We start from the raw sequence: 10,458 nt of genomic DNA, 5'->3' as shown, positions 1-10,458 counted from the left end.
CTAAGGAGCTGCGTAGACATCTGAGTCTGGACTGTAGGATCCTAAGCTCAGGCAGCAGCCTGATTATCTAAACCTGCAATTCCACAGCCCCTCAGCCAGCTGTGGCTATTTAATTGCAGCATAGATATACACTTGGAGGCAAATTGGAGTTTTCCCTGCTTTTCTCATGTGTTCCCCTGTTCGGGGGTCTCAATATATGTCTCCCCGTCAGACCACAGAATAATAACCTACCATGCACCCGCCCAAGAGGTGGAGTTGAACCACTCTGTTGCTAGACAGCTACAGGTTTGAAGCCTGCACCCCAGACCACTGAGGATCACCTGGGCAGAAAGAAAGAGCCAGCACCTAAGTATATAAAGCACCAATAGCTGAATTCTTCTCAGTGAGGGTTATGTAATAGAAGTGGGCAGGAATTGCCTCTGTTTCTGAGTGTAATGTGGCCAGTTGGTTTCATCTTTCTAAAAGCAGTTTATTTTCTCCTATGAGGACTTAACAGACTGGCTGGCTGAATAAGGATAACATAAGCTCTCATTTGCATCCAGTGCAGATACAAAGGATCCTGGGAGACTGATCAGCTGCCACACTGTATCCTTATCCAGAATTACAGGGCTTGATAGCATCTCTTGGGGAAGACATAAGGGCAGTTTTTTGAAGTGGGATGTTGCAGCTTTAAAGGGGCCCAGGCACTGCCAGAATGTTTGGGAGCACATTTACACACAGAGAGCCCTTTCCTGATTAAGGGCTTCTCCAGCCCTCTGCAACAAGCCAGAGGGGGCCACTGTGATCACTTCTCAAAGGCTCTGTGTTCTGTTGAACTCTCCAGTTATTGATATTGCATCCACCCTATGTGTTTCCCTTCAGGCGAGGGTGCAGGTGATTTTGCACATTCCTCTTCACAGAGAAAGCGTCTCAAAAAGGAGGAGAGAATTAACAGCCATGAAGCATGACAGCTTGGCCCCTCAGAAATGCCCAGGAAGAGATGAAATGCCTTATCTAGGTTACAGAAGAAACCTGTTCCAAAGGCAGGTGTCACACTAAGATGTCCTATTCCATCACTTTAGCACAGACAACAGCTCTCCTCTTGGCTGGAAGCTTTATAAGGAAAGAGCATGACAATTGTCATCTGAGCGCTGAACCCCTGCTAGTCAGAGCTGAGCTTAGAAGCTGTGACAGCTTGAACTCAAGAGGCAGGTTTTGCAAAGACAGACATCAAATACACACAGTCTACTGAGGACTAGTGCTTGAGTCAGAGTGACCACGCCTGACAGCAAAAAACAGGGGCTTTAACCTTGCTGCTGTTGTCACTGTCTATCTTTCTGGCAGAAGAATTACTAGTTTTATGGATTTTAAGGCCAGACGGGACCATTTAAATTGTCTAATCAAAGCTTCTGTATCCTGGGAAGGGTGCTGGTTTGCCCCACAAAAAATCCCTCTAGATATCCCAAGTTCCAAGGATGCAGAGCAAAATGAAGGGGAAGCCAGCCCTGATTTGTAAAGGTGATGGGAAACAAACTCAGGGCCTTGCAGATCGGGCACAGAAAGCAACACCGAACACACACGGAGCAGCTCACATTTCTAGTCTGGGATTTCCACCTGGCCCCCTCCAAAAGATGATCCTGTGGCAAATCAAAGTCAAGCTGGGACAAGATTTCCTCTGCCTTCAAATAGAATTCAATGGCCAACAGGACAGGACACGCTCTGTCTATGCTCTCGGTTCACGTAGAATAATGTTTTCCCTATCTCTCCGTGTGATGCAAAATGCTACACTGTTGTTTGTTGACTAATCTACAGGCTGTAGTGTCCTGTTCAGTGCTCCAAGCATCAGTTTCTTCCCATCGATGAAGAACACAACTTGACTCCCTTCCCACTGGGTTACAGGAGATTTCAGAGTTCTCCTCTTAAGAATGAAAATGCTTCCTAATTAGTGGGGAGCACAAGCTCAAAGAAAAACGGGCCGTCACCACAACTGCCTCCAAGAGGTGGAATTGAACCACTCTGGTATTAGACAGCTACAGGTTTAAAGGCTATACCCCCAAACCACTTAGGAACACATAGTTTTGTGTAGGGTCTAGTTTTTTACCTATCTAAAACAAAGCAGTGCACACTCTTTGCACTGAGGGCTATGTGACCCAGGTGGGAAGGAAGTGCTCTGCCACTTTGCTGTGTGTGTAATTGCCAGTTGGTATCATCTCTCCAAAGCAAGTTTCTGTGGGAGAACAAAAGAGGAGAGTGGAAGGGTTAGCTGATTGAGGAAAGGATAGGGTATAATTTGCACCAAGCACGATGATAATGAAGATATTGAAAACCTGCCATACTCTCTCCTTATCAAATACCAAACTGTCTGGCTCAGGAGTTGAAGTCAGAGATCAGGACAGTTTTGCTTTTTCAAAAGAGTGGAACAATGCAGACTTAATAGGGCCAAGAACGGATAGCTATTTTTCAGAGAGAACAATTCCCCAGTTGGCCAGAAATGGAAAGGAAAAAAACCAGCTACTAAACTAATTAGAATGGTATAAAATGGATTCTCCATTCTCTAGCAAAAAATATGCATTGTGAGTTGATCTGGTCTGAAAACTGATGTTCCATCCCGCAATATGCAAATCAAGCTATCACATAGCCCAGTGATTAGGGCACTCTCCTGCATCTGCAACATAGAAAAGACCCAAGTTCAGTGGTTTCCTCCACAGCAGGTAGAAGGGTGTATTCAACCTGGGCCTTCCCAACTTCCAGCTGAGTGCCCCAGCCTCTGGACTAATGCTTACAAGATGAGCAGCACCACCACCAAACCCAAGCCAAACTGTTCTTCAGAACTGCCAGGGAACCAAAAAAGTCCCAATTACCTGCCTAACTCTACTCCTGAGTCCTGTTCTTCTCCTGAAGCCACAGGATTGCTTTCCCATGCTAACAGTCATCTAGGAAGAAAACCCATGCAGTTTCTAATAAGGATTTCCTAAGGTCACTCCTGAAAAGATTTCTTGTGTGCCAGTGTCAAGCCAAGAGAAGGATCCCTCCACCTCAGAGTCAAATAGTCTGGACCAATGGCAGGCAGGACAACTCACCTTCATTGAATGTGTTGTTAACTATCCCTCAAGGATGCATGAAATTCAACATTGTGCTTTACTGCCTGCTCTACAAATTTTCTCTTCGGATACACAATACTAATCTTTTTATACATGCTCACACACAGGATTGGTTCGCTTCCCATCCCAATAGGGGGCAGCTGATTGTGGAATGTTACACTTGCTAGAGAAAGAGTTTAGAATAGAGAAGAGGAACTGCAGGCAGACCCTTGCATACACCTAGGAGACAGAATCATAGACTATCAGGGTGGGAAGGGACCTCAGGAGGTCATCTAGTCCAACCCCCCTGCTCAAAGCAGGACCAATCCCCAATTTTTGCCCCAGATCCCTAAATGGCCCCCTCCAGGATTGAACTCAGAACCCTGTGTTTAGCAGGCCAATACTCAAACCACTGAGCTCTCCCTCCCCCCCGTTGAACCACTCTGTTGAGCCACTTGGAATTGAACCACTCTGCTGCTAGACAGCTACAAGTTTGAAGCCAGCACCTCAGACCCACTCAGAGTCCCTAAGGCAAAGAAGCACAACCCACCCTGACCTATAAAAAGCACTGACAACAATCTCTCATTATAGTGAGAGTGAGGCAAGGCTTATGGAAAGAAACTATCCTGCACCTGCGCTGATTGTGTCTTTCACAGTTGGACTCATCCCTTGAAAACAGGTTTCCTTTCTCCTCTGAGGAAAAAGTAGAAGGGTTGTCTAACTGTGGAGCGAGTAGAGGCTTGTTTCTCTGAAACCAGGTGTCAAAGGATCTGGGGATACTGCACAATGTCCATGCTCTCTCCTATTCCTATATTAAACTGAGTGAAACACATGCTGGCTAGAGTCAGAGATGAGCGCAGATTTTACAGTGTGGCAACATTACAGGTTAATAATGTCCAGGAGCAGCCAGCATGCTTTGGGAGCTAATTCTCATGCACAGCACTGCCCAAATGGGTCAGAAAAGCCTGATACTAAACCAGTGATGAATGGGATAAAATTTCTTCTTCATTCATTACCCTGCAATTAGCAGAAAAAAATGTTTTGTGAGCCCTTATTAAAGGCTTTGTGTTGTGTTGTTTACTGAATTACAAATAGGTGCCCTTCATTGTAGCATGTGACTTCTTTACAATTATTATGGGATTTATCATCATATGACCCATATGTACTGATAAAATATTAGAATATCCCTTTTAGAGAGAAGGGAACACAGACTCCAACAGATTAAAGTCTTGCCTTGGTTACAGACGCAACTTGTTCCGCTGACAGATGTCAAGCAAAGAGATCCCATTCCACTACCTTGGGGAAAGCATCAGTTCTTCCCTCGGCTGAAAGTTTTGCTAGAAAAAGATCTTCTTAACGGCTGCCATCACACTTATTGAGATAATTGGACCTACAAGTTATGCAAATTGTCAGCTCAACTGTAGAAAGCAACTGAAAGTTTATACAGTGTCACAATAACCTTTAACCATAAATGTTGATGGGAAAAGGTGAAAAAGGGAGACAGACAGATTGAATTAGTCCAAACAAAAAGGCCTCCTGATATAACTCAAGGACTGTGTTAAGGTTATGGCTGGGGAACAAGAAAAGTGTGGAACTAAAAAAATGGACCAAAATTTGCAGAAATTAGGCCTAACTGGTGAACAAAATAATGAAGGGATGGGCTAGTCCATCCATCATGCCTTTGAGGGCTTCTTAAAGAAAGAAAGACTTGGTGGTGGGAGGAAATATGGATGGATGGAGGAAGAAGCTGTCTGTCAACACCCACTGCAGGAAGCTTTACTATCATGGCTGCCACTCTTGCTGTCTCCTGGGATCCAGCGTGACACCATTGTGCTTTCTTTGTGCTAATCCTGAGAGTTGTCCTGACCAGACTGGGCCAGAGAGAGGGAGGGAGATGACATCACTGCACACATACAGCCCTCAGTGTGAGCTTGCCAGGTCTCGAAGTGGCTAAAGAGATAAAGAGCCGTGCGTGTGTTTCTCCAGCAATGAGACTGCAAGTGAAAGTCAACACCGGAGGCAGAACCCACAGTTTCTATCTTTGCTGTTCTTTGTTTTTTTCTCTCTTGTGTGGGTTTGTTTTGTCTTTTTGGAAAAGGGACCAGACTTTAACAACAACAACCACTTCAGCCCATCTCCTCTAACCTTTTTTCTCCACACACCCCCCGTCCCCCTCACAAAAGGACAGCTATAACCCTGTAAGAAATGTGGGGGTTGGGGAGAGGACATTCCTTCTAAAAACTTGATTTTTAATCGCATATATGCCATGGTACTAAGCAGGCTGAGGTCTCTGTATAAAAAACTCTCAACTTTATTGATGGTTCTGTTAACTTTTCAGGCCTTTTATTCCATATAATGTAATACTCCATACAAACAGCTGCTATCAAACTTATGCCCTCCTCAGCGAGGACGTCAGGTAACTAACTACAGCTTGAGCTAACATTCCAAGCTCTTCAACGCTTTCCTCAAAGAGTCTCCTCCTCTATGGAGTGGCCCCAGCTGGGACACAGACACGCTAAGCAGTGGGTTCGAAAAGCTCCCAATTTTAGCTCAACTCCAGGCTCAATCTGAAAGAAGGTTTCCTCAGCCTCGACATAAAAGATCATGGTCCAATGGTAGGCAGGACAGGACTTTCTCTATGTGTTCACTTGGAAGAATTTTTACACGCTCTCTGAGTGAAATACACAATGCTATGCTGTCACATGCTGACTACTCCACAAACAGCTGTGGCGTGTTTATGGCCCAAGAATCAGCTTTGTTCCATAGATTAAGGACACATTGAGATTCCCTTCCCACTGGGGAGAAAAAGATTTTCGAGTTCTGCTTTATTAATTTTAAAAAAATCCTATTAATGAATAAAGAGCAATCTAAGAACAACCTGTCATCATCACAGGAGCACCCAGGAGGTGGAATTAATCCACTCTGTGGCTAGTCAGTTATCAGTTTGAAACCTACATCCAGACCGCTGAGGATCACAGGGACAAAAAAGTTCAACACCCGCCAAGCAATATACAATACAGACAAACTGTTTTAACCGGAAGCAACACAATTCAGGTAGACGGAATTGTTCAGTCCCTTTGTTGTGTGTGTAACTGCTAGTTGGCATTCTCATTCCAAAGCAGGTGTCAAATGGGAGAACAAAAGAAGTAAAAGCTAGGGTTGCCTGATTCAGGAAAGATTAGGCTCTGATTTGCATTAGTCACGGTGGCAAAGGATCCTGGGATACTGAACACCTGTCGTGCTCTCTCCTTATCAGTTTTAAACTGCCTGATACAGAGTGGCAAGTGTCAAATGGCTATGCAGCTTTTCAGAGGGGGGTGTTGTAGATTTATGAGAGCCAGGAGCTACCAGCACGTATTGGAACTAAATTCCCCCGCACACACCTCTTCTCCAGGTCCTGCTGCTGTTTTGTGAATGACACCTAAATCCACTTGTGAATCCCCCAACTTTTGGGGGGCTGAAACGATTGGGCAAACTCATGTCAAATTTGCAAATAGTTTAGGGTTGACTGAAACCACATATTTTGCTGAATAAGCTATTGTTGGGGAGGCAGGAGGGAGAAGAGGAAAAGCCCACTTCTAATGGGGACCCCTTCATAAAGGCTTTGTGTTCTTTTTATTTATGGAGACATTCAGAGGTACCCTTCACAGGAGCATCTGACCCCTTCCCACGTATTGCTGAATTTAACATCATAAGGGATTTGAGTACAAAATAAAAAATGGCAAGCAACATTACAATACCTATTTTACAGAGAGAGGGAACAGATACACAAAGAGATACAGTGTCTTTCCTTGGTTATAGAATAATCCTATTTCACAGGCAGGTGTCAAAGAAAGATCTATTCCACTATTCCACTATCTGAGCAAAATTACCAGCTCTTCCCTTGTCTGAAAGCTGTAGCAGCCACCTTCTTAACGAACACTGGGTATCGAATCATCAATATCCGGGACTAAAGTAAAGATTAACTACTGTTGGAGCTGAAGCCCCAGGACTTTTAGCAATGACTTCTCACAGTCTCTGGTTTGGACAGATGGGGCATTAGAAAAGCTTAGAATTTTAAGACAGGATTTCCTGTAAGAAACCTAACACCAATCTCAAGCTAAGAAAAGCTTTTCCGTGTCTTGAAATGAAAGAGCCCGAGCAAAGGGCAGGCAGGTCAGAACACTCTCTGTCTGTGTCTTTGCTTGCACAGGACACAACAAACTTTCCAGCTATGATTTTATATAAGAAGGACTTCTTACCTAATGCTGACACATGAAATCCTGAAGTATTGCTTTGTGTCTAATCTACAACTACGAGGGGCATATTTCCTTCATTGATGGCACAGTCATCATCTTCTTTCCACAAACACTGGACAGGGAAAGCTTCCCTTGCAGTGGGAGGCAGCTTATTCAGGAGCGACTTTCTCAGAGAGGAAAGCTCTCTAAATAAAGGCTGGAACACACGCTGAGACAGAAGGCCTGTCTGGCACATGGAGAACACCCAAGTGATGGAACTGAACCACTGTGTCACTAGACAGCTATGACCTTGAAACAGGTACCACATAGATCTGAAGCTCATTTAGGCGGCAAAATGCGCCACTCACCACACATTGTAAAACCTAATAGAGATCAGATCTTGTAGCTTATCACTATGTAACCCACATAGAAGGAACTGTCTTGCTTCTGTGTTGAGTGCGTAGTTTCCATTTGGCATGATCCCCTGAATACCGGTTTCCTTCCCCCTGTGAGGAGGAAGAGGAATGGCTCTCCGAAAGAGTAGGCTCTAATTTGCCTCCAGCATGGTGACAGAGCACCCTGGGATATTGAACAGCTCCCATTCTCTCTCCTTATCCTCTATAAGGGTGATGCATACAGTAGCTAAGATGAGAGATGACAGCTGATTATCAGAGTTTAGTATTGCAGATCCGAAAAGCCCGGGCACTGCCAGCATGGTTTGGCATTTAATTCCCACACACAACATTTCCCATATTGGCCAGAAAGAAAAAAAAAAAACAGCCAAAAAACCAAAATACTGACTGACTGAGGAACTATTTTGCTCTAATTTGTATGAAGAAGGAGACAAGGAATCCCAGAATATTGAACAAGAGCCATATGTTCTCTTTATCGAATCTCCAGCTGTCTTATACAGAGCTGGAGTCAGAGATCAGTGCAGTTTTGTACTCCCCAAAGTTGGGAATTGCTGTTCGGACTGGGCACTGAAGATTTCCTTGAACCAGGAACTGTTTGGCCAGAGAAGAACAGTGATACTAAACTAATTAGAATGGAGATAAAATGGCTTCTTCACTCTTCTCCCGGCAACAGCAACAACAAAAGGACCGGTGCGGGTATTGCTTAAAGCCTGTGTTCTATTCAACTCTCCAGTTATTGCGATGGTGTCCTTCATATGCGTATTCCTTTACAGAGGGGTGAAGGTCATCTTGCAAAACTCCTCTTTCTAGATAGATTCTCAAAAGGGAGGACAGCATTCTCAGTCATGCAGCATGAGCCCTTGGTACTGCAACTGCACCCAGGAGGTGGAATTGAACCACCCCGTTGTCACAGAGCCAAAGGTTTGAAGCCTGTACCTCAGACCACTGAGGATCACCTGAGCAGAAAAAACTATTCCATCTATTTCCAGTGACAGTTATATACACTGCTAGAAAGGTACCATCCTGGCCCAGTGCTAGGTGTTATTGTCAGTTGGAATCATGTTTCTAACACAGGTTTCCTTTCTCCCATGAGGAATAAATGGAAGGGCTGGCTGAAGGAGGAAAAAGTCGATTCCAATTTGCAGCCCACCTGGTTGCAAAGGTTCCTGGGATATTGCCATATTCTCTCTTCATCCAGTATAAAACTGTTTGCTTTCCTATTCTTCCCTTTGCAAGAAGCAAACAAGAGACATTATGAGCATTTCTGTAAGGCTCTTGTGTTCTGTGTGCTTGTCAAGTTACTGATATGGGCCCAGACAGCTTCTGATCCTCGCAAAGATATTCATACTTATTCTTAAATAGCACTTTTTGTCAGTAGATCTCAAAGCATTTTATAAAGGGGTCAGCACAGTTACTCCATTTTACAGAAGGGGAAACTGAGGTTGCATTAGTAGGAGCACTGCCAGCAGATCGAGGGAAGTGATTATTCCCCTCTATTCAGCACTGGTGAGGCCACATCTGGAGTACTGCATCCAGTTTTGGGCCCCCCGCTACAGAAAGGATGTGGACAAATTGGAGAGAGTCCAGCGGAGGGCAACGGAAATTATTAGGGGGCTGGGGCACATGACTCATGAGGAGAGGCTGAGGGTTCTGGGCTTATTTAGTCTGTGGAAGAGAAGAATGAGGGGGGATTTGATAGCAGCCTTCAACTACCTGATGGGGGGTTCCAAAGAGGATGGATCTAGACTGTTCTCAGTGGTAGAAGAGGACAGGACAAGGAGTAATGGTCTCAAGTTGCAGTGGGGGAGGTTTAGGTTGGATATTAGGAAAAACTGTTTCACAAGGAGGGTGGTGAAGCACTGGAATGGGTTACCTAGGGAGATGGTGGAATCTCCTTCCTTAGAGGTTTTTAAGGCCCGGCTTGACAAAGCCCTGGCTGGGGTGATTTAGTCGGGGTTGGGTTCCGCTTTGAGCAGCTGCGTTGATACAGATGCGTCGCTGTAAGATCTGTTGTGTAGACATAGCCTTAGAAGTATATTGCGGTGTCAATGCATGGCATCCTCCCAGCTCTCATTCATTCCTCAGTGTTGAGCTGAAGCACATTCAGATAACTGCTGCCTTTGTTTGTCAACTCTCACAATATTATCATGATATTTGGCATTTTTCTTATCACCCAGCTCCAAGAGCCAATTGAATATGTGAGAATCTCAGCTTAAGTTTTTTTTCCAGAGTAAGTTTCTAGCCCATGGTCATGGGGAAAAGCTTAGATTTGTGCCCCATAAAGGTTCACCAACTAGACAGAAAAGAGTAAGGTCCAAATGTACTATTTCTTTTCATTGGCTTCATGAACTTTTGGGTCCTGACTTCTGATTTTGGAATCGTTGGAGTTGGCAGTACTGGTTATGTCTACATAACAAATACACACCCACAGCTGGCCCATGGCAGCTTACTTGGCTGTAGCCCAGGCTCTGGTACAACGCGAGGTGGAAGAGTCAGCCCCATGACACCAAGTCAGCTGACACAGAGTAGCCAGGGTGTTTAATTACAGTGTAAACATACCCACTGTGACTGCCCCAGCTTTCACATCCTGCTAAAAGCAGGTCATCTACAGAGCTGTAGTGCTTTTGGTGAAGATGCTCTAAGATGATGGCAGAGAGCTCTCCTGTTGGCTTAATAAATCCACCTCCATGAGAGGAGGTAGCTGTGTCTCTTCTGCTGGCATAGCACTGTCTGTTGAGCAGTTAAGGATTTTACACACCCCTGAACAAC

At 44.8% G+C, this 10,458-nt stretch overlaps 2 non-coding genes across 2 annotated transcripts; both read right to left on the bottom strand.

The window, feature by feature from the left end:
• Positions 1-239: 239 nt before the first annotated feature.
• On the bottom strand, positions 240-326 carry TRNASTOP-UCA (transfer RNA opal suppressor (anticodon UCA)). The gene has a single exon. It is a non-coding gene; the product is annotated as a tRNA-Sec (tRNA).
• An 8,238-nt stretch (positions 327-8,564) lies between these two features.
• Positions 8,565-8,651, bottom strand: TRNASTOP-UCA (transfer RNA opal suppressor (anticodon UCA)). Its single transcript has one exon. It is a non-coding gene; the product is annotated as a tRNA-Sec (tRNA).
• Between the last annotated feature and the right edge of the window lie 1,807 nt (positions 8,652-10,458).

This window comes from Natator depressus, chromosome 4 (assembly GCF_965152275.1).
Source record: "Natator depressus isolate rNatDep1 chromosome 4, rNatDep2.hap1, whole genome shotgun sequence".
Taxonomy (NCBI): domain Eukaryota; kingdom Metazoa; phylum Chordata; order Testudines; family Cheloniidae; genus Natator; species Natator depressus.
The sequence above is the reverse complement of the archived record's forward strand: the minus strand, read 5'-3'. Positions and strand labels throughout refer to the sequence as shown.